This window comes from Coturnix japonica, chromosome 33 (assembly GCF_054131305.1).
Source record: "Coturnix japonica strain WE chromosome 33, WE-NBRP24, whole genome shotgun sequence".
In the NCBI taxonomy this organism is placed as follows: domain Eukaryota; kingdom Metazoa; phylum Chordata; class Aves; order Galliformes; family Phasianidae; genus Coturnix; species Coturnix japonica.
In genome coordinates this window covers 1,496,235-1,520,759 of record NC_140695.1, presented here as the reverse complement: position 1 = coordinate 1,520,759, position 24,525 = coordinate 1,496,235, and positions in this window count along the sequence as shown.

Below are 24,525 nucleotides of genomic sequence, written 5' to 3'. Positions count from 1 at the left end.
AAGAACCATTGTGAACATGACATTAATTGGAATGGAATAGACGCAAGAGACTTTCCTCTTCTTCCAATTGTCCTCATCCTTTCTTCTCTTCCACCCCTGCTTTGCAGATTACCATATAGAAATCACCAGGAAGTTGGAGGACAAGACAGCTTTGGAACATCATTCTGTCATCCTGTCCTGTGACTTCAGGCCTTCTCCAAAGGTTGTGAAATGGTTCAAGGGCCACACACCCATCGAGCCCTCTGAGAAGTACAAGATCAAGAGGGATAAGCATTCAGCAGAGCTCAAGATTCTGAAGCTGAAGCCCGATGATGCTGGTGTGTACAAGTGCAAGGCAGGAATTGCAGAGACTGAGGCCACGCTGACAGCTGAAGGTATGAGCAGGGAGGGTGGCCTCTTCCATGTCCTATTTCACCTCAGATTTCTCTTCTTGAGGTTGATTTCTGCCGTTCTCTCCTGCTAACTTTATAAATGTATAATCTTCACTGAGAAGATTACACAAAGATCATCTAGTCCAACCATTCTACCACATCCCAGTATGATTTATAGTAACAGTGGTAACAGTTCACCTTGTTTCCCCACAGCCCGCAATGTAGAAGTAACGAAGCACCTGCAGGATGTGGAAATTGAAGAAGAGAGCTCTGCTGTCTTCTCCTGCGAGCTGTCCCATGATGACGAGGACGTGGAATGGTTCCTGAATGGCAACCTCCTTTACACCAACAATTACAATGACATCAAGAACGTTGGCAATTGCTGCACACTGACAATGAAGCAGGTTAAGCCTGAGGATGCTGGCACAGTGACAGTGAAGTCAGACAAGGTGTCAGAAAGCGCACCTGAAGGTGATAGGTGGGTCTGATCACACCCCTCCTGGATGTAAGAGATGCTAAGGAGCTCCAGTTCATTCTATTATCATTCATTCAATCTGGTAAAGATTTATTTATCCCTCTTTAAAAATCTGAAAGCAACTGGAAATGTCTCAACTTCTGTATCACATTGTTCTGTTTTGCCCTTTTAATTGCAGAGAAGCCTGCTGTCTTCGTGAAGTCCTTGGATGATGTTTTTGGTGAGGAGCGGGGTGTGATTAAATTGGAATGCGAAGTCTCTAAAGAGAAGGTCAAACCAGTGTGGAAGAAGGACGGTGTTGTGCTCACTTCTGGCAACAAGTATGAGCTCGTACAGTCTGGGAAGACCCTATATCCCCTTATCCATGACTTCGAGAAGTCAGATGCAGGTTTCTATACCTGTGATATTGGCACTGATGTTGCCAAATCAAAGGTCGGCATTCAGGGTAAGTACTGTGGAAAGTAAAGGAGTGCTGAAAGCACATTCAGTGTGGTCACTATGTCTTACACCTATTCCCCCACGAGCCTTAATAGTTTCTACAATAGAAGTGTATTACTGCAATTTAGCACAGTGATGTCTGGAAAATTCCCATTGCTTTTGATGTAAATGTATCTCATTTTGCCATGAAAATCACCAAACACATCAAGAATGTCCTGGAAATATTTCCTTTCTAAACATCCCTAAAATGGAGAAATGGTTTGAACACCAGTAGGGGTAGGATGGTAACAAATTAGCTAATAGAAACATTTAATTTCTTGTCATAGGCAAAACCCTTTTTCTCACGCAGCATCCTAGAGTTGTCCTCTCTGTTAGGTTGTTCCCTCTGTAGCTCATTGAATCTTCATTCTGCTCCATGGACTGAGCTGCTCTAATTGTAGTTCTTCCAGAGCAAAGACAAGAGATTCACGTCTCTTTTTTTTTATAGCTTTCTGGTAATTCTGAGTGGAGAATGTCTTAGAGAATACATCAGTAAGGAATGCAGCCATGTTCTGCAAATCCTGAGTTAAAACACCAGTACAGCTACTCATGTCAGTCACAAATGCCTTTTCTCCATATAAACCTCATACTAACCTATCTCTTACCTTCCAGAGCTGAATAGTGGCATTACCAAACGGCTGAAAACCACTGAAATCCAGGAGGGAGAAGATTGTGCTTTTGAATGCATTCTGTCCCATGAAAGCATTGATGAGTTCAACTGGACACTGAATGGAAGCAGAGTGGAAAGTGGTGGGCGATTTAAAGCTTCTAAAGTGGGTCGGAAATATACTCTCATTATCAAAAGTGTGACTCCTACTGACGCTGGGGAAGTCGTTTTTACTGCCCGTGGTCTAACCTCCAAAGCCTCTCTGTCTGTGAAAGGTAATGAGATGGGAGAGATTCTGGGGCCTGATTCCTTCAACTGTCTTCTGATAAGATTGCCGTGAGAGCTAACTCATAATATGGTTAAAGTGAATAGCAACCTTCTACTTGAACCTCAAAGCACTGAGAATTTCTCTTAAAAATAAGTAAAAGGAGGAAACATTTTACACAAATGTGAGAACTACCCAAAGCACTGGGGTAGTGTTGGAAATGGGCATCTCACTACAGCTTGTTCCATTAACAGTAAATCAGGAATGCTCTGTTGAGGGAACTGTGGGAGCAAATATCCTCTAAGTATAAGCTGAAGGGATGGCCTTCACATCATCTAGCTGTACAACAAATTCCTATCTAGAACATGTGCATCTGAGAGCATCATCCGAGGCTCCCAGTGTGATGAGTGGAGAGAAGAGAGAGGCAGTTTTCAGACATGGTTCATCCTCCTCAATTGGGTAGATTTAAGAGAGAATAAATGCTGCCTGGAATTCTGTTGTCTGTACTTTGCAGATTACTGCTGGCTGTAGGATGGCGTCTGTTGCAAGTGCCTCTCTAACTTATCTCCAGCATGTAGATGCATGTATTTTGAGAGAGGCATCCTACCCTAAGTGTATGTTACTCAAAAAGCAATGTTTTCTTCCAGGAAAACCTACTGAGGTTTCAAAACAGCTGGAGGATAAGACAGCAGCAGCAGGACAGGACATCAGCCTGAGCTGTGAGCTGTCAAAACCGGATTTGAACATCAGGTGGTACAAGGATGGCAAAGCAATCAGTAAAAGCCAGAAGTACGACTTGCAGCAGGAGGGAACTGGGGCCATTCTGATCATCCATGACTCTACTGCCAAGGACAGTGGGGAGTACCCCTGTGAGACAGAGGACTCCATAACAAAAGCCAGGGTCACTGTGCAAGGTGAGTTGAAAAGCACACTGGGGATGGCATGTAGAGAAGTCGAGGTAAATATCTGCAGCCTGTGGGTGATGTTTTTCTATTCTGTTTCCTTGAGCAGGATCAATTCTTAGTTTTCAGAAAATACGATGGATTAAAATCTTTTCCTTAAAATAATCTGGAAACCGAATGATTCTCCAGTGTGATGTGGATCTGGGCAGCCTGGTCTGGTGGTTGGTGGCCCCTTGACAGGGGGTTTAAAACTAGATACTCTTTGAGGTCCTTTCCTACTCAGGCCACTCTATGATTCTGTGATCATTCTATGGTTCTATGATCTTGGTTGTTAGTGAGCCAAGAAAAGATGGCAATCTGAATTAGTCTATATTGAATATGTGTAATCAAAACTATATGCAGTTTATCAGATGAGATCCTACCAGCGCATGTATAATGGTATTGAACTTTCCAAGCCAACCAGCCAAATAAACAACAACAGACCCCAAAAGCCCAACAACCAGAAAACAAGAAATGTTCATATCCCAGTGTTTTTGTTAAGTTCAGTGCTCAAGCAAGCAGGAGGGAAGAGCTCCTTCCCCTCTACTCCACACTGGTGAGGCCGTATCTGAAGTAGTCTGCTTATGTCTTCTACTCCCCAGTACAAGAGAGACACAGAGCTGCTGCAGAGTCCACTGCAGGGCCACCAAGAAGATACAGAAGTTAGAGCAACTCTGCTATCAGGAGAGGCTGAGGGAGATAGGGGTGTCCAGCTGGAGAAGGGGAGGAAAGTTCAGATTTTGGAAACCACCACATCAGCTTTAACGGAGTGAACCAGTTCCAAAAGCTGTGTTCCAAAAGCACTGCTAAATAGCCCCTGTGACTCCTCGAGCTTACTACAATAAAAGAACAACACATGGGGTTGTTTAAACGTTGAGGCCAATGCATCCCATTCCTATGGGAGGTAGTGATATGTGGAGGAACTCAGTACAACAGGGTACCTTTGGAAAAGCATGTATAAAACATTAATTGCATCAATCAACAAAATGTATAAGTGAATAACTGTTCAAATCCATTTAGTGCATTTCTTACTTCTATCACGTTTTTAATTCTCATTATAATACCAATAGAAAAGAAGAAAAGCACTTTTTCAGCAGTCAGTTTACTACAAAAAGAAAATACTTCATTTAAAGCTTTTGCATCTCCATCTTATCTGTTTCTTTCTCAAGGATTTGATCATGAATTATACATTCCAGCACAACATGAAATATTTAACTGATGCTCTTCAATTCCTTTTCAGCTTCCCAAACAAAGAAATGAGTTTGAGCACAGGAAAATTTGGGTATACAGCTGTGAATCCACTAACGTCCACAGTAGCTTTCCCCTGTTTAGTGTCCAGATCAATGGGACAGGAGCCTCAAAAGACTTCAGGTTGTCAGCACTGCTCTGTGTGCTGTAATTACAGGAGAAATGTGGATGGATTTTGCAAGTATGAGTTTAGGCTTGATGCTCTGAAAATATTCCTGTAGATTTCTAAAGGCTAGGAGGGAAATATATGAGGAAAAAGGAGTGTAATGACTATTACTAATGCAGTGAAGCTATTCTCTTGTTCCAGAATTTCTTCATGCTGTCAGGAAGGTCACAGCACTGTAGTGGGACACCAAGCAGTCAGGGAGGCTACACTCTCAATGTCCTGGACTCCTTGCCCATACTGTGCTTCTACAATGCTAGTTAATCCCTAGTGCTGTGCTGAAGAGGTCTGACATGAAGCAGAGATAATTCAGGTCAGGAGTTGTAAGTGATTGCATTCAATTTAATTTTAATAAGTGCGCATAAGATTATAACTGGATAGAAATAGAAGGTTGATACTATGTAGCTGTATACAATATCATTAGCTCTGGCTGTCCAAAGTGTGGAACAGTTATTGATCAGCTGGTATTGCCTTTGAGGAAAAGGACAGAGATCTCTCCTAGATTTCATTTAAGGGCTGACCACTAAGGCAGCATCTCTTTCTGGAGATCGCTCCTTTGTGGCAAGACTCAACCTTTTCCATCTTGTCTGAAGGCCTCAGAGTTGATGAGTTTTTCCCATAGATAACATCTGATTATTTATTTACAACTGTTCTTGTGTTATTCCAACTGTACATTACTGTTCTTGTATTATTCTAACCATACATAACTATTCTTGCCTTATTCCAACTGTACATCTGACTGCACAGGGTTCAGTGTAAGTAATGCCCAGAAACCTGAACTTGAGGTACACTTGGGAATTCTCACTGAAATCCCAGCTGATTATTTTTTCCTCTGCAAGATTTCTTGGTATGTTCTTCTTCTTTTCATTCAGAGCCAGGAAGACTGAAGGAGCAAGCTCTTACCTTAGCTTTTGTTGACTTCCACATTTCTCCTCAGGTGGACCAGATTATAGTTAATGAAGAAAGTGACATTAAAACTTCCTCATAGCTTTCTCTGAACTAAATCCAAAGTGTATCTTGTGCAACAGTTGGCTTTACTTCACCTCTTTCTTCCTAACTATAGATATATTAAGAATGTGTCTGTTTGCATCTGCTTTCCAGCACATTTGTTTGTCTGGCTGTCAATACATTGCAGTTTAGATGGCTTGGAAGACATAAATTACATATTTTGCCAGAAATAACAAGAAAGAAAATAGAGTAGATGTTGGATTTCTAGAGTACTAGCAATAACATTTCAGGCAACATCTATCTGACACCTGAAAAATGGGGATGTACTAATAATTTGTGAAAGGCCATTAATCTGCTGTGCTTGCAGGCAGTGGATTTTTGTGGGTGCAGTGCAGCACATCCTCTATGTACCATCTGTTCCTCAGAACAGGTTCACTATAAAGTGAGATGAAGTTGTTCTGGCATGGTGTTTCAAATACAGATGCTCTCAGAGGCAGCTGGGTAGAGGAGGAGGTTCCTATCAGCAATTAATTGGTTACATTAATCTTAGAAGGTATTCTGTCTTTTATGTGTGGAAGGGGGGTGGGGGATCATGGACTACAGTCTATGAATATACTACTGAAGCAGTGAGTTTCTATATGAACTCGGAGGACATCAAGTCAGGCCTTGTTTTGAGTTATACTTGGATGAGGTGATTGGGATAGTGCCTGATGTTATGAGTGTGTCATTCTCTGCAAATCTGTGGGTTCATTTCCAGGGGAAAGCTGAAAATCAAATGTAGCACCTCCTGATTGTGTACAGTGTAATGCTGACTTGTGCTGCATCTGTGTTTTCAGTAAGATAAATGCAATAGTTTTGCTGTTTGCTAGCTAGCATTTTAAAGATAATTCTGGATTTGGATACACCTTTTTTCAGATGTTCCATACAGAAATGCGCTAACAAATTCATTGAGCCATATCCAGTATAATTTGTTCAAATCTACTGACATGAGCGTAGCCATTCTCTTTCACTATTTTACTTACCTTCTACAGCAATTCTTCTTCTGTTAAAGAAAACGTATTCTTGTTGTTCTGGCTGTCTGTATGTATGGCAATTGCACTTCCTTCTGTTTTGGTTTGTTTGTTTGTTTTGCCCGAATGTCGCACATCTGAGAGCCTAATTGCAACAGTAAATCCTCTAACTAATGTGTTGTTTTTGTAATAACTCGTAGGCTTTCTGGTTGTAAATCTTTCCATTCCAAGGCAGTAATATTCCACAATACTCTTGGAAGTCTGTGAAACAGAGACTACCAAAACAGGTTTTAGTTTCTTGGCATAACTAAAGCGATGAGATACTTTTCTAGGTTTCCTCTAGCCTTCTAAATTGATTTCTTCTGCAGATAAAGGGTGGGGGCAGTGGAGAGTTGGTTTAAATTAAACTGGATGTGATTTCAGTGATTTGACAGTTACCTTTTGAATAACAGAATTACAGCTGGATGGCAAAATGCCTCTTGGTGGCATCGCAGCTGTGATTATCCAGCTAACATAGCTGTCTATCCGAGGGAGTTCACAACAATTTGCCCTTGAGCCGAGCCGGGGCCGCCCGGGCAATGCGCAGCAGTGCCAGCAGATGGCACTCGTGGAGCGCAGCAGCTCCGGAGCTTCTTGCAAAGGAGAAGAAAATTCCGTCGCTCTGTGCCGGGCTCAGGGCTGGGCTCGGTTCACCGCTGGGAGAGAGTCGGGGTTCTCAGACGGTGCCAATGGCGTTAGGCCGTGTATTTTAATATAGATCGTCTGGTTCTGGGCAGATCGTCTGCCTGGGCAATGCCTTATCAGGCCTTTCTGAGAGTTCATAACATAGTGTGAGCAACTGAACAGGCTGGTAGCCCTTCCAACCAGTGGTTTTATGGTTCTCTTTACTACCTTAAGGAAATAAGGAGAGAACTGTTAGACTTTCATAGGCTATAACTACAAATGCTTGGCTTTGTGTACTCTCTGCTTTGATCTCATTTTCTTAAAATTTGCTTAATTAATACAAGATTTGTAGAATTTAAGTTATGAAATATAATAGTATATGAAGTTTAAGAATATGATTTACCTACAATTTATTTTTTATTATGAGAATTTCTGTTCTTTTCTTCCTAGAATAAACTTCAGGAAAAAAAACATTTATATTAAATGTAGATTCATTACTAAGTAGAATGTTTACAAGCATTTAAGGTTCTTGGAGGATACTGATGTGATGATCCACAATTTAAAACCTATGCACACAATGACACAGAAGCCAGTTATTCCTATAGATACGAAAATAAGGCATGTTGTCTGTATAATTATGGCTCTGCTAAAATATGCACAGTGTTCCTGAGAATTTTCTATAAGTAATGCCTATGAGAGACAATTGATAATCCTCCAGAAACAGGCTTTAGCTGAAAATTACAGGACCATTAGGAGTGTAGAATCCTGTGTTGAAAGTAGACACATCGGTCTTGCTCTTTGTAGATTAGCATAGTGCCTTTTAAGTCAACCATTAATACCTTATTAAAATATTTACTACTGTTTTGCACACATACTTGAGAGCATTTGTGTCTTTCCAATAACCAGCATTGTTTCTTTATGGATTTCTGTGCACAACAGCATAGGTCTGTTTTAATCCTGTTTTATGGATACAGGAGTTCAAGCTCAGATAAATGGGGAAAACCACTTGGCAGAAATGGGGACTGTGGGTGGCCCTTCTGAACACCAGCTCAGTACCAGGTGCAGTGTAAGTGACCAAAGGCCAGTGAGCTTTAATCCAACAGTGCTATCATCAACCAAGCCACCTCTTTGCTGTGGGAGAACAACCATAAGGATGCAGTGTGACAGACACTCCCAAGCCTTTTGCAGGGGCTCTGGGAGTTAAAAGGGTCCTTTGAGCCCAGGAGATACTGTGCTATTCCCACTGTGCCCTTTCATAGACTTATAGAATCACAAGGTTGGAAAGGACCTACAAAATGATCTTTCCAGTGGGAAAAGCTGTCAAGTTGAAGGTTTAACTGGAGAGCTCTGTCTGTCTTGTAGTTACTGTCTCCAAGGAATGTTTCTTACACATCTCCAAGACAGCAAGGTGCTGGGGCAGCAAGGCAAGCAGGGAAGAGAATGATGAGCAACACTGTGGTAGTAGAAAGGTCTGAGTATATGGTGTGGGAGAACAGCTTGTCCACTCCAGCATGGTGAAATGCAATGTCCAGTTGTTCCCTGTCTGTGAATACAGAGTTGTAGTTGACTACATAAAGTCATTTAATTTCATGTCCCCGTCCCAGGAATGTAGCTGTTCTGTCTGTACAAAATGTCCTTAGGTATCAAGATGTATTTGTGTCCCCCAGCTTCTGTTTATGTTCAGAGCTCATTCCCTTTTGGTAATTTGATGTTGTCAACTGTGCTTTTATTTGTGAATAGCATGATTTTTGAGAACACCAAAGGTATTAAAGAACAAAGTTCATGTGGTTATTATATTATGCTCATTTTTAGGCTATGGCTATGTTGCAGAAAAAGTCACCCCCTTCCATAGACTTCAAAGCTGAGCACATGTTCTACAGTGAAGATGCAGGTGCCCAAGTAAAAACCATCTTGGAGGGATGGAAGGCTACCCTCAGGTGGGAGCCTGATGGCAGTGTGGATGTCTGCTGCCCAGGTCCTGACCTGTTTGTGCCAGTTGTTGCCCAGGGCAGAGCTGAGGGCACGTGCAGTGCTGGTTGCCTGGGAAATACCACTGTTACTGGCAAATTTGCTGTAAGGTCACTCTTTCAAAGTACCCTTTTTTTCTTCCAAACATAAGCTCATGGATTATCAAGATATTTTGTTTAAGTATTCCTCTCTCTTTCTGTTTCTCCCTCAAAAAAACAAACAACAACAACAACAAAACAGCCTTCCTAGAACCAAATTCAAAACAATCAAATGGAATTGTTGAGTAGAAGTATCTCTTCCTGATGCATTTTGATGATGTATTTGTAAGGGTTCAGATTTGTTAGCAACTTTCAGTGGTATCTTAAAACTCATTTCCTTCAAAATCATTGCTTCTCAGTTAGACATGGTCATTTGTGTTGGTTGATATTTTAATTATTTTTATTTTTTTGTTTGTTTGTTTAATCTTTCTCACAGATGCATGAGGCTAATACTAAATCTTGTAGAACAGAATATAGTAACAGCCATGGTATAGAGCAATGCAGATGGAGTCCTGTCTCATGTTGCTGAAAATTAATCATTTATGGCTACTACTACTTGAGACTTGCATGAGATTGCTGTGAGACAGGCCAAGAACATTGGTTCAGCAGCTTCTCTTGGCCTGTTAACCAGTGATAAGCATGACAGGCACACCAGAGGCAGCAGGTTTGGTTGCAGCCTGGAGCAGCTGGTGATCCGGCTGGTAGGAGCCCAGCTGTGCCAGGCAGGGGCTGGGTGGCATGGCCTGGGGCTGACTCCTCCTGACCTGTGCTGGGGTGGGAACAGGGACGGGAATAGTTCAAGGGAGAATTTTAATCTGCATAAAATAGGGACTATTTTAAGAATAAGAACCTGTGTTCATAATTTCATTCCCATCAGTGCCTCTTTGCTCATAAATATCTCCTATTTGCATGGAATTGTTTATTGTAATAGCTCTGGTGTTTAGAAGGTACAAATAACATTTCCACTGGGAATAAAGAAGTGTCTTCTCTGACATCTCTAATATCTGCCTTGTCTACTTTTGAACTAAGGAGAAGTATTTTGAGAGTAATTTTTAAATAGTTTTCAACAGCTAATGGGAATTCAGGCTTTGATGTATGAGGGATCATCTCAGTGGTCCATTTGCAATATCAGCTTAGAAAAGATGATTCCCAGCACAGCACCCACCTCTGCTGTGGTGCAGCCCAGTCCCTTCCTCACACTTCTGGGGGCTGTGGCCTCTCCACTGGACCACTGGACTGTACGTGCTCTGTGCCCCCAGTGAGGGATAACTGTACTGAAAGGGGGAGGACAGAAACTCTGAGCCTTTGCTCAGCTGAATGGAGACTGCAGCAGCCTGTGCAGAAAGAAGGCAGTGTGCAGGAGTTGTATTTGTGTGCTGTGAGGTGGACCAGAAGTGTTGCTGGGCACTGTTCAGGGTTGATTTGCATCATGATACCAGCTATTTGGCAGTTAGCTTCAATGAACCATTTCTCTGCTGTTGTCTGTTGGTTTAAACTGCAATACTGAATGAAGAAATTGTCTAGTAAATTTATTTATTAGGCCTTTCAAAGCCTAATAACAAAATATGTCAGGCATTAATTTACCTGGAAAGATAATCAGAGACCTTTCATCTGGAGCAGGCAGTCTGGACAGTGTCTGTAAAGTTAATGGGTTATGAAACGAGAAGCTAAGAGGCTGCACAGCTTCAGTCTCTCTAAGGTCCTCTTTGCTGTGAGCAGCACAAGTATGCTGTGTGCCTCTAGAAACACTGCCCAGCCTTCCCCCCTCCTCCACCCCCCACAGCCAATGACAACTTCGGTGGCAGCAGAACTTTTGCTGGCCTGTACAAAGCGGGGGAATTTCCTGAGGTGCCTTTTAATCCACATGGCTCTGACATTTCTTGTCCAGTTTCTGAGCTGTGGGTCCCAGCTGGAGGAACACAGTGCAGTGTGAAGAAGAATTCAGGAGCTGGAGAGATGGGGGCATGGGGTGGCTACTAGGAGGTCAGGGTTCTTACTTCAGACGGGTGGGTGCAGTGTCCATGCAGCCCCAAGCACATAGTGCCCATTGCACTGCATAGCCATGGGGTTCACTGACAGAGCACCAAGGAGCATAGCTGCTGAGATGCATGAAGGCATGCAGTCTCCTCACAGCAAGGTTAAGTGGCACTATGCTTTAACTTCTTAACTTTACAGTCAGATTAGTGGCTCAGAGGCCCTTAGTGTTTGCTAGACAGAAGCAGAGATTTTTCAGGGCTGCTGTGTACCACACTGTATCCCTTAATGAGCAAAAGCTGCCTGAATCGCTTTGTATATGGGTCCTATCAGTTTAAATGCCACAAGAGTATCTCTGATGTCAGGAACATTGGATCCAGGACTTCTCCCTACAGCAACCCCAACTGCTCCAGCAGTGATATGCACTGTGTAGCCCCTGTTCTCCTGCCACCCCTATGTGTGGTGTCAGCCCCATCCCTGATAGCACCTCATGAGCCCAGATTGGCCATCACCTCCTGCCTCATCTGGGGCCTGTCCTCAGGGGAAGTGCTCTCACCCAGTGCCTTGCTAGGGATGCTCAGTGGTGCCATGACAATGGCTCTGGGCTTCAGTGCCAGCCTATTTAAGGAATGTATTATCTACTTTGGTAATTGGAAGTGTAATGTATTCACTCCCTGCACAGCACAGCTGATGGCTTCATTTGTCACATTCCTTTCTGTGGTTTACGCGGCTGTCACAGTGCAAATAAACCGATTACATTTCTTCAACATTGCTTTCACAAGGCTAGGCTGTGTGATGTGTAAATCAGTAAACAGAGGATGTCTGACTGCTCTCTTATCTTCTGTGGAGCCTCTTTTGATTAGTCTGGATACAGGAGCTAAAACAGGTGTGGAGGCTGTGAGTTGGGTGTGCTTTCTCTTGGAGGAAAAATAGCTGTGTAATGCTGTGGGTGTGCAGCATATGGGAAGAAGTGAAATATGTTGTGTTAAATGAGCCCTACTTCAGCTAGAGGAGATAGCCCAGTTCCAGCTGCTTCTTATGCCAAATCTAAAGGACACAAACATGACATTTTAAAATATGGAATATCTTAAAGAAACAGGAGCAAGATAATATAAAGTGAGGTAAAATAACATATAGATCAGGAACAACAATCCACAGGCCAGATGCAGCCCATGGAACATAGTATAACTATGGAGTTAGAGAAAAATTTCTGCTTTGTTCTGTGTGCTTATACCTCAGGAATGAGAGAAACACTCTGCCCAAGCGTTTGTTAGAAGCAGTGTATGACTGTGATGGAGCCTTCCATTAAGAGTGTTTCTGAAAATGTATTACCATCAGACCATTCTCTGTATTAAATCAATATTTAAACATTCTTTCTCCCTTCTCCAGAGAGTTTTCTCTATTTAAAAAACAAACAAACAAACAAAAACAAACAAACAAAAAAAAACCAAAAAACACCAATGGGAAATTAGTTGATAGTGATCTTATTTTATATGTTCATTTTTCTGTATCTGCAGCACATCAGAGAGCATGTAATGGGCAGCTTTGCTTTCCATTAGCAGTCTGATGAACCGTGCTTGCCAGATGTGTTAGGTCTGGCCTGCAGGTGAGTCCTGCACCCAGTGGGACCAAGCAGTAAGTAGTGCGTGGGCCAGGAGCTGTGCTTCTGTATGAAGTGTCTGCTCAGCCTTTCGCTTTGGAGTTACACTTTCTTTGTGGACGTTATTTCACCTTCACTGAAAGGTACACTGAAAGTAGTGATAGCTCTGCAGATATCATTGGAGTTAAAGCTTGAGACAGCTCTGCTGAGTTCAGTAAAAGCTGATCTATAATATTGAGAGGGGTATGTCACTTTCCTGCACTGCTCACAGTGCTTTTCTTTGATTACTGCTAAGACTCCTGGCTCCATTGTCCATTAGCTGACATGTTTGTTTCCTCCCATTTGTACTCTCACTTTGCTGAAGTCTGATCACTTTCTGCAAGCAGATGAACTTCTGAATACAGAGGTCTGATGAGATTTGAGCAGAATGATCTCAGAAACTGTTGCAATCAGAAATGTAAAAATTCTTTCTGCTCAATAAAATCTCATGGATATTGCCTAAAATCCTATAAAACCTGTGAGATTAAAAATGGGACTTCTCTGGCCTCTTCCCCTCTCTTGTAACCAGACTGGTCTGGGTGTGCCAGATCTGACTGCTGGTTCTCATGAGGATCTCAGATACCCCAACTCAGTCTCTTTTCACAGAATCACGGAATGACCCGGGTTGGAAGGGACCTCAAGGTTCATGAAGCTCCAACCCCCCTGCCTGGCAGGGCCACCAAACTTCCACATTTACTAGATCAGGTTGCCCAGGACCCCGTCCAAGCTGGCCTTGAACACCTCCAGGGACGGGGCATCAACAACCTCCCTGGGCAGCCTGTTCCAGGACCTCACCACTCTCCTAGTAAAGAACTTCCCCCTAACATCCAACCTGAATCTTCCCTCTTTTTCAACTTAAAACCTTTTTCCCTTGTCCTGCTATTAGGGGTCCTTTCAAAGAGTTTACTCCCCTCCTGGTTACAGGTTCCCTTCAGGTATTGAAAGGCTGCAATGAGGTCACCCCGCAGCCTTCTCTTCTCCAGGCTGAACAAACCCAACTCCCTCAGCCTGTCCTCATAGGGGAGGTGCTCCAGCCCCCTGATCATCTTCGTGGCCCTCCTCTGGACCCTTTCCAAAATCTCCATGTCTTTCTTGTACTGAGGGCTCCACACCTGGACACAGTACTCCAGATGGGGCCTCACATGAGCAGAGTAGAGAGAGATAATCACCTCCCTATCCCTGCTGACCACCCTTCTCCTGATGGAGCCCAGGATACCATTTGCTTTCCAAGCTGCCAGAGCGCACTGCTGGCTCATGTTGAGTCTCTTGTCCATCAGGACCCCCAGGTCCTTCTCTGCCGAGCTGCTCTCAAGGACCACTCCTCCCAGCCTGTACAGGTGCCTGGGGTTCTTCTGGCCCTAGTGCAAAACGTTGCACTTTGCCGTGTTGAACCTCATTAGGTTCACCCGGGCCCACCTTTCAAGTCTGTCAAGGTCCCTCCAAATGGCATCCCTTCCTTCCTCCATGTCAACCGTACCACTCAGCTTGGTGTCTTTTGTGCTAATCCTGTACAGTCCATCTTTTTCTACTTGACTACCTGCCTCTGCATCCTGCCTGCATAGAGCATTGCTCTTGAGCACACAGTTCACGCTATAGAAGAGAGCTAGGTTCAGCTTGTGGGATTTGATGAATGCAGTCTGGAGAGATGCTGCAGTGCTTTCACGTGGCTCCTTGTGACTCTCCTTCTCTTCTCCAGCTGCCAAGGAAGCAATGAGTGGAGAGAGGAGTCCTAGAGTGCCTTGGCCCCCTGCTGGGTGCGAATTCCAGAAGGTGGGGATTGTTCCTCTTCCTTGTGCTCTTTGGTTACTTGTACCTCAGCATTCAGAACTTGAAGTGCCCCTCCCAGCAGATGAGGGGCGGTGCTACTCTGGCTGTGGGACTGTCTGCAGGGTTAGCAGCCTCCAGTGAAGTGCTGGGGTGTGTGAAGTTCTCACAGTGAAAAAAATCAGCCTTCTGCACTTTTGTGCTGAATATTAACCACGTTTCTGATCATCATAGTTCTGAATTCTACATCTTGTCTCAAAATAAGAAAGCAACAAGTTATTGTTTAAACCGAAGTAAGTAAATAAAATAGAAGCTCTTGCTATGGAAAGAACACTTTTGTTCATTCTCCATAATGCATCTTTTCCTGCTAAGATTAAAAGGGTTTTATGTATCTTCTTCACTTTTCCTTGTGAATTGCCTTTCTCAGGGTCACAAGCTATTTACATATGTATATATATGGGAGGAGGGAAGCACCACTTGTTCTCCAGACATTCACTCTCTTCTCTCATTCCAGGAAATCTCAGCCATGCTTTGCATTTTAGGAACAACACCAGATTTCCAGGAATATTGCAGTGAGTAAAGAGTTTCTTACCTCCATAGACTTTGAGGGCACTGGGTTGCCTATGGTCCTGCTCAGCCAGTATCCCATGCACTGGGTTGTTTTCTGTGACTTGGTTCTCCTTTTTGGAATCATAGAATCCTTAGAGTTGGAAAGGATTTCTGAAGGCCATCTAGTTCAACCCCCCCTGCAGTGAATGAGGAAATCCACAGCTAGATCAGGTTTCCCAGGGCTGTCTCCAGGGATGGGACATTTCCTATCCAGATCCTCTCATTTCCAGCCCCGAGGATCACTGCTCTGAGGCTGCACATCCCACTCATCTACCCATGTGGTATTTCTTCTGGCACATCACTTCGGGTTTTCCCTGAACCTGTGTCCTAAGTATGGTTCTCCTACCCCATGGACTCTGGGCATTGCTCTGTGTGCTCACATCCCAAGTGCTGTGTCTGCATATGCCCCAGAGCCCCCACTGCTCCTGGGCTCCCCTCCAGTGACAGGACAGTGGGGACTTGACTTTGCCATGGATGTGACTGCATCTCACAGGAAGAAGTCCATTCATTTTCCTGTCATGTACAGTGCTAAATAAATTTGGGAGTTGCTCAATAGCTCAACAGAATGACAGCCTTTTTCCTTAAAGATAGATATTGCCTTTAATCAGGTGCTCACTTGCTTTGCTTGAGTAAGCCAAACTCATTCCAAGAACAAAAGGGCTGCCATTGCAATAGCCTGGCTTTTCAATTTCAAACTATCTGCAGATTACAGAATAAATGAAATATTCAGTATACACAAATACTATACAGAATGATATGATACAGACCATTTCATTTTCTTTCATCCTTTTCTAGCTTACTGGCTTTTATGTAATGGGTAGACCTACATCAAAAGCCACGCTCAAGTAAGAACAAACAAATACTTAAAGCACACATTACACATGGCATTCCTAAGCCTTCTGTAAATGATACAGAGTTATTCTTTGAAGAATAGAGAGGCACTCTAATAAACTTCTCTATGAGACCAGACCATGACACGGTGACAGAGCGGCATTTTTGAGTGCTTGGCATATGTAAGATACCAGCTGCCCTCGGGGGAGAATGTGTATTTGACAACAGAAATAAGGGCAGTCTTTGCTGCTAGGACCCTAGGACACAGTGCAATGTGCATCTTCCAACTCTTTTTAACCGTATCTGTCACTCCTTCAGTAAGGAGATGTGAGCTCCATCTCAGGCAGCACCGCACTGCCAACTTGTCAAGCAATCTCTCATGGTCCTCTTGTAGTATCCCTTACACCTGGGACATGTATTCAGTCTCTGAGGGACTACTTCATTGACTGTCTGTCTCTGCCTGAACATCTTTTCTGCCTGTCAGGGTGCTGGCAGTCTGGGGTATTTCCTGCTGTGACCATGAGATCCTGCTCATCTCCAGGTGGGGGCATATCACTGCAGTCTGACTGCGACCCACTTGCTCTGTGGGTCAGGAGCCAGACATGTATTTAGAGCAGTGTTTGGGAAAGACAGAAGCTCTGGTCAGAAGTGCTATGGGGGACAATACCAGGCCGACTCTCTGAGTATGGGATATACCCTGCAGCTGGAAAACTGACATTCATCCAGAAGGAAAACATCTGAGCAGTTTGCCCAGCCTGTGACACTGGAGGAATGTACACTGCTCAGTGCCTTTGGGACTCAAATGTGATCCATACTGAGTCTGACCAGTGGCTCATCGTGTTGACGCAGAAGCTCTTCTGTTCATATCTTCTGGCTCATTAAGTCCAGACAGTCACTGACTGCAGCCGTAACCCTTCTCTACTTTCATTCCTGTGGGAATCTCTTAGTCAAACATAAAATTTCAGCATTATACAACCAAACTTCATTGTTAGTAAGGCCTGTACAGTAATGCTTATGTTTTCTTAAAATATATGTATGAGTTCTCCCTTATATACACTCATTCCAGTCATTTATAGTTACTATTAATGATTTAGCATTTTTCTGTGGTTTCAGGTTTTCCATGCCACCCATGCTATTTGCCAAACTAAAGTCACTGCTACTTTTTGCACCAGAGACTATGCTACATATCCTGTGGCCAGCCCGCACTGCCATTTAGACCACCTGTTCCCAGTCTGTTCTAGAAGTTTCCCACAATGTCACAATTGCCAATATGAGAAGGATCTCTCTTACAGCACAGCAAAAACTTCAGAGTTTTTATTACAATATTTCAAATGTGAAACAAATCTCTCCAAGTGGGAAGTGACCTCATCCCCTGATCTGAGTCCCCTCTCCCTTGGCACATGGTGGTTCCCTGGGGCATGTCCTTGCCACCAAAGTTCAGCCGATCTTTCTGTATCTCCAGAGACTGTCCCAAAACTACTCATTGCACATTAGTATCAGCTCTCCTTCCAGCATCAAAGTGCAGATGAATCAGCCGGGCTCTTCCTAGGAACTCCCATCTCTCTTCTCACTTCTTAACCAAGTTGAATTTTAGTTCTGATCATGCTTCAGTGTCCACAAAAACGTGATGAAATATCATTAAGCTGTCTGAAATTGAGTTTTAGTTTGCTTTCAGAGGGTACTTTGGAAAATTTTTCGTTATCTTTGTCAGCCTTTGTAAGTAGTTGAATGACAGCTTTACCTGTCTCCTGTGATGCCTTGCAATGTGACATGCTCCCTGTGAAGTGCTTTTCTCAGAACTATTATCCTGTATGGTACAAATCACACACTTTATGCCCAGCACCTCCTCCTACTCATGCCATTTTCTCTTAATGCTAGCAGGTCAGACTGTGTCCTGGATGTTATACCTTGTCTGTTGTGTTCCTTCCACCCAAGATATCTGTTCTCATCTCTGATTCCAGGACCTCAGGTCCATTCTCCCTTGTTCCTGATCATCTGTCCAAAGCATAGCCATTTCTGTGTTTCTTACAGCCTGCATCCCCTCTTTAAATGTTGGGCAACAATATCCATCATCCATTCAGCTGATGTCCTCAGGAAATAATCATACATCTGTGGCCACTTCACATCATTTACCTTCTAACTTTCTAGATATCATTGCTAAATTCTCACTAATTCATTTCTTCTACCTTTGTGTAAAAGTGAACATACATATTACGGCATCTCCCTGCTCTTTCCCTTCCTTTCCCCACCATTAATTTCATTTCCCTCAAGCCCAGAGGGAAATGCTGGAAGGATGCACCTTCCTGTGAATGTGCCCATGACTCTCCTAAAGCTTGCCTTGTACCAGTCTCAAGTCCTTCATTTCTTTCCTTTTCTCATTGCATCCTTACATTACTCCCTTAAGAGGGTCCTGGTCACCCAAGTCTCCACATTATGTCTTCACATTTCATCAGTCTTCTTTGATCTGTGCTAGCTGGCATCTAGCATTGTCAGTCCTTTCTGGTTTACTTCTTGTAGTCAGTCCTCCTCTTTTTTGGCTATGACATCTAATGGGTCACCCAGTCTGCTCTGATTTATGGTATCTCTCTCCATAAAAGGTGTGGAAGTGGCACATAACTCCATAAGTAATCCCATTCATCAGAGCAGAGTCAGAATAATCACCTATTTATCTCCTATTCAATAGACTTGCTACAGCACACATTATGAATTCATTTAAACTGATGCACAGTGCCCCATTATGCACTAATGGTGATGAGAAACATGACAAAACAAATGCCATTTTAAAATTGGGAAATGAATCTGTTCAGCAAGATGTATAACTATGGCTACTCATGAATTCTTACTCTTGCAGTCTTCTGCAGCACACACCTTGTTGTCTCCTCATACCTGAGCTGTACCCTGCTATGATGCTTCTGGCAGAATCAAATCCCCCCCTGCCATGGCTACCAACACATGTTGCGGCTGCATGACTCCTGCATTCCTACAGCCCACCCCTCAGCACAGCCCCTGTGCAGAGCTCCCACTGTTGCAGTGCTTCTCTCATGACTCTGTAGCACCAGCACAGCCTGAGTCCTTGGTGCTGGGGCTGGGAATTGCCCAATGACTGTGGCCATGCTGAGCGCCCTGACTGTGCTTCACTGCACCATGCAGTCCTGGTATGGCTCTGAATGTTCTTCAGGTCTCTCCCCTGTTCTTATCTTCAGGAGGATGGACTTTGTAGGGCTGTTAAATCTTCCTCTGGCACACCTTTGAAGCCATTACTTCTCATCCTATCACTAGGTAGCTGCTTCTGCTGAATAGTTTTCCTAAGGCAGTGGTTCGGCTCTGTAATGTAGTGCTGCAACCTTCTGTAGAAACAGCCCAAAGGATCCCAGCCATGTGTATGACTGCCCAAGAAGCTGATGTCTGGAGCGGTAGGATGAGTCCAGGAGCTTGTGGAAATCCTTGCCTTGCCATGGAGCCATATGTTTGAAGACTTTGATCACAGCTTTGCGGGGAAAAAAAAAGCACACTGGGAGATGATGGCGAAAAGATTTCTTCAGAAAAAGAAGCATGTGTAGAACAACCCCTCCTCTCGTTATGTTGCTGATGCTCTGGGTGCCCCTGTTCATGCCGAATTGTTCTGGAGGTCAGCCCTGGATAGGAGTGTGTCAGAGGCCAGCAGACCCAGCACTGCTCAGGGGGTTCAAGCCTCTGCCAACCTGGTACAGATAGTGGGGCTGCTAGAATGGGGCATGTGTGATCCCCCTTTCCCCACCCTTCTCTCCCCCCCTCCCCCCAGCCATGTCTAGGCTGTAGGAACAGCAGTGGAGTTGTTGTTGTACCTGTAATGATAGTTCTGACCCTGGATGTCCCACCGCTCACTGGCTGCAGCATCTCCTCTTCAAACTTCTGACTTCTAAGGGCTTTGGTTCATGTGGAAACTTCTCTCAGAGGTCTTGATGAGGAGCAAGTTGGATGCAGTCCCAGAATAGCACCACTAACAAAAGCTCTCACAAACAGCCAACCAAAATGCATCCTGAAGTGAGATCACAGAAATGATGCAAAGCAATCAGATGAGAGACATGGCCATAAAGAGCTGTTAGATTTTTAGAACAGAGCTTCCCTTTGCCTCAGAATAGCAAGAGGATTGCTTTACATGTGCATGTGGCCTTGTAAAATTCCAGTATCTGGGAGTTGTGTGTGTTTAAAACTGCACGAGCAATACAAGGCGCAGTGCCAGCTTTCAGCTGCATTAAATCAACAGGTGGGTGTGCAGTGCAGGGCCTCCCCAACTGGAACCACCTCCTCAGAGCCTGTCCTGAGCTGCTGTGTCTCCACCTGGAGCCCAGGGCAGGATCCTGTGCTCAGCCCTGCTCAGGAGGACTGTCCCCTTTGTTCACAGTACTTTGTCACAAAGCCCAGTGACCCATCCAAGCCCTCGTCCTCCAGCCCAGCACACTGTCTGTGTGATACAGACGTGCTCCTCGTGGCCATTCACAGAGGTTTGCTCCAAGTCCTCAGCTCCAAATGCAAATAAACAATTATAAGTAATCAATATGTCTGATATCATGGAATTCTTGGCTGGCAACAGCTATCCTGTGTTGTATAATTGAAAGAAATGCAATGGAGTGTTATTTAATAGGTAATCAATCAGTGCTGTACTTGTACACCTGAGCTAATCAATTACTGCAGGAATGCCAGTGCTGGCCACCTGCTGGGAAACCACCTGTGTACATCAGGGCACCAAAATGCTCCCCTGCTTGTTGTGGGTTCATTAACAAAATTTCATGAAGAAATGTTCATAGATGCCAGTCATCTAATAAATGTTGTAGAGTTGTTTCTCAATCTAAGCTTTTTAATTTTTATTATTCCATAGAAAGTCTGAAAATGTAATAAAAACAGTTTAATAATTCTAAACAAACAAATGAACAAACAAACAAACAAACAAAAAACCTAAAATGGTAATTCAGTGTTCCTGACTTGCTTTAAAAAGATCCCAGATTTAAGAAGTAATTAAAAAGTGCAGGAGAAAAAAATACATCCTAGAAAGCCCATCTGTGCTTTGCAAAGTGGCCTCGTTGGTTCTGGGCTGTGTCCTTCAGTCCTGTGCTTTGGGTGCTGGGTGCCTGCCCAGAAGGTGTTCTACAGTCCACTACCTGCATCTCATCATGTGCATCCCACCTGAGCACTGGGATTCTACAGCCCTCTGTATTGCTATTTTATTTATAAAATGTTACCAATAAAGCCAGAAGCTTCAAACAGATTAGATTCATTCATCCAGCCTTCACACAACGTTGAATTACTCACACAAACCAGGCTGTCTGAGGCAACGACAACAATGTTTTCACAAATTGTTTAATTAGACAACTTCTGGGCAATTTCTTCCAATGGTTTCACTTCCCCTGCCCACAGATATTCTGGTGCTCACCACATCTGTCATAACAACCCTTCCTGGATGCTGGAGTTTTGGGGCCAAGCCCAAATTTTTTATTTATTTTTATTTTTATTTTTTGCTTTGAAGGACAAAAAGAAGCATAAACAGCAAAGAACCTTCTTTATTTTTTCCTTTTTTTTCCCCCCTTTTTCTTTTCCTTTTCTTTTTTTTCTTTTCCTTTTTTTTTTTCTTTTTCTTTTTTCCTTTTTTCTTTTTCTTTTTTCCTTTTTTCTTTTTCTTTTTCTTTTTCTTTTTCTTTTTCTTTTTCTTTTTCTTTTTCTTTTTCTTTTTCTTTTTCTTTTTCTTTTTCTTTTTCTTTTTCTTTTTCTTCTTTTTTCTTTTTCCTTTTCTTTTTCTTTTTATTTTCCTTTTTTTTTCTTTTCCTTTTTTTTTTCTTTTCCTTTTTTTCCTTTTCTTTTTCTTTTCTTCTTCTTTTTTTAAGGAACAAATTATCATCATTTTGTTTGCTTAGCTGAGAACTCAACCAAGGTCTGGCGGGCAGCTCTGAGGGCACTGCAGGGGACTCCAGGCTCAGCTTCATCACCCCAGGCTCAACCAGAAATCCAAGGTCCCTCCTGCAGCCACAGCCATGAGTCACTGATGTCTTATGCAAGAAAATTCCTCTTCCCATTTTAAACTATGGATGAGAATTTCATCAGAGGGAAGCAGCTTCGGAACAGACGTTCTCACAAACTCGTTCTTTGGCTCTATCTGTTTCCAATGAGGCTTTACAATCTGCCCTTCCAATAGTATTCCCATCTTGTTTGGTGGCTTTTATCCAAGTTGGTTAATAATTTCTGTTATCGTCCTTCGAGCCTGAACAATTTTAGCTCCTCCAAATCCCTTGTTGTTCCTTATTAAGACACTAGCTACTACTGGAGAAAGATGACTGATTGCAATAGCTGTAGGCAGAACTCATGCTGATTAACAAATCACTTGAAAATAATATGCTTTTTAGCCATTAGAGTTATTAATAGTATGTTTGCTCCCTTTCTTGGGGCATTTAATGCTCAAGGAATTAGCCAATCTGGAGAGTAAATCTTTTAGTTCATAGTGGACACCAAACTCAATCTGTCTAGCTGGAATGGGACTATACACTCATTTTCTTTTCAAGACTCCACAGAATTTGACATTTTAGTAGAAACTTAATAGCTTGCAGTAATTTTTTTTACTACCTGTAGCAAGATTAGCTGCTAAGATAAGGAGCTGATGGAGCTGGTGAGTGACAGGGCACATTCACCTCATTTAAAATATGCATAGGGGAAGGGAAACACTTTGGTACAGAAGTGCTGCTGCTGCTTCCCAGGCATCCAACGACCCTCAAAAGACACTGCCGTCGCACTGAACCTTGCCTATGGGAGCCTAGTCAGAGAGACAGCAGGTGTTTCTAAATGAAATCTCCATGCTGCCTGATTTTAATGGGTCCTTTACTTTGTAAAACCAAGAATTATTAATTAATATTTATACTTTGTTTACGAGTTAATGGGTAACTGGCTTGGGTAAGATCCCTGGATGATCTATCAGTTCACACTGGGAGTAACTGTCATGCAGAACAAGCAATGCTATTAATCAACACAAAGCAGAAGATCACATGGAGGATATTCTTTCTTGCTCTCTTTTTCAGTTTTTTGTCTCCCTCTTTGTTCTCTCCCTCTGTGCACTGTATCATAGAGTGATGGGTAAGACTGTATTTCAGCCTCTCTTGAGGAATGGTTTTGTGGTAAGGAGCCCAACAGCCTCTGGTGTCAATGCTGCTCAACAACCAAAGTTAGTTAATGTGTAGGAAGAAAACAAGTACCTCTGGCATAGGTGTGGTCTCGCAGTGCAGAGCAATGTTCACAATAAAATGGCTGTCTGGGATAGAATGGGACTGTTCCCATATGATGAAACAAATATAGGTCTAACCTGGCATAAAAGTCTACAGCAATTAAGCAAGTGGCTGCTCATTTTGGTCTTTTAAAGAATTTCATCGTATCCTGACGCTGTAAGCCTTACCAGGAAACTCAGTATGTGAAAACGGAGGAGTAATGCTTGATTTGATTTGATTTGACTTGATTTGATTTTTTTTTTATACTGATTACTGTGAATATCACTATGCATTTGAAATACCTATATTTGAATTGCATTAATCTGCAGAGTGTTTCTGAATCTTTTTAAAAATCTAGCAGTAAAATAATGTCTGCTTGGCATTTAATAATGGCAGATACAACAATAAATATTCACTTAGGATGACTGTTTTTTGCACTGTTCTGTCCATCAAAATATGAACAGAAAATGTGTCCCATTAGTGCAGAAAATGTCTGGAAAAGATACTCCCTGATTAAGGCAGATGTGTCTGCTGATGGTTTGATTTGGAACATGGATTGCTACAAATGAGTCACATTCCTGGGAAGGGGATTTAACGCTCAACAGGTTCAGGCTCCAGGCTTTCCTCTGGCTCAGTCTCACTGCTCTCTTTCTGCTTCACACTTCTTTCGTACACAACAATTCAGTTGTCCCTTATTAAGAGTGCTCCCTCTGTCAGTTCTTCCTCAAGTGCATAACCTTGCTACGCCCAATCATATTAAAGAGTGACTGAAATGGCTTTGCTTTCCATCACAAAAACAGCTCCTACATCAGTTGTAAAATCCTGTCATTTATCTTTTCCCATTTCTATCATCTTATTCAATGCATGAGACAGACACAAATGCTCTGTATTATAGATATTAATAAACCTCCAAATTCTGTGCTATTTCCATGCTGGTTAAACATGGAGTAATCCTTAAATGGAAAAATGAAGCAAGATAAATGCAACCAAAACTCAGAAAGCCAAGGTATACAGCTTTTGTCTATGTACAAGCAAATCTTCATCCAAATGGCTTAAAGGAAATAATGGTGATATGCACATTCCATGCAATCATCATAAAAAAGAAACTGTACAACAGAACATTTGTCAGAAATCACTGTGAGTAAATGACGACTTTCAGGAAAATCAGAAACATTCTTTGCTATAGTCACTGTCTAAAACTGAGGAATAGAATGAGATGAAATGAAGCAAACCAAGAGATCTCCAATGGAAGTTTTAAAACATTACAGCTAAAAGCAGAAGCTGAAATAATAAAATGAAACTGGTCAAACC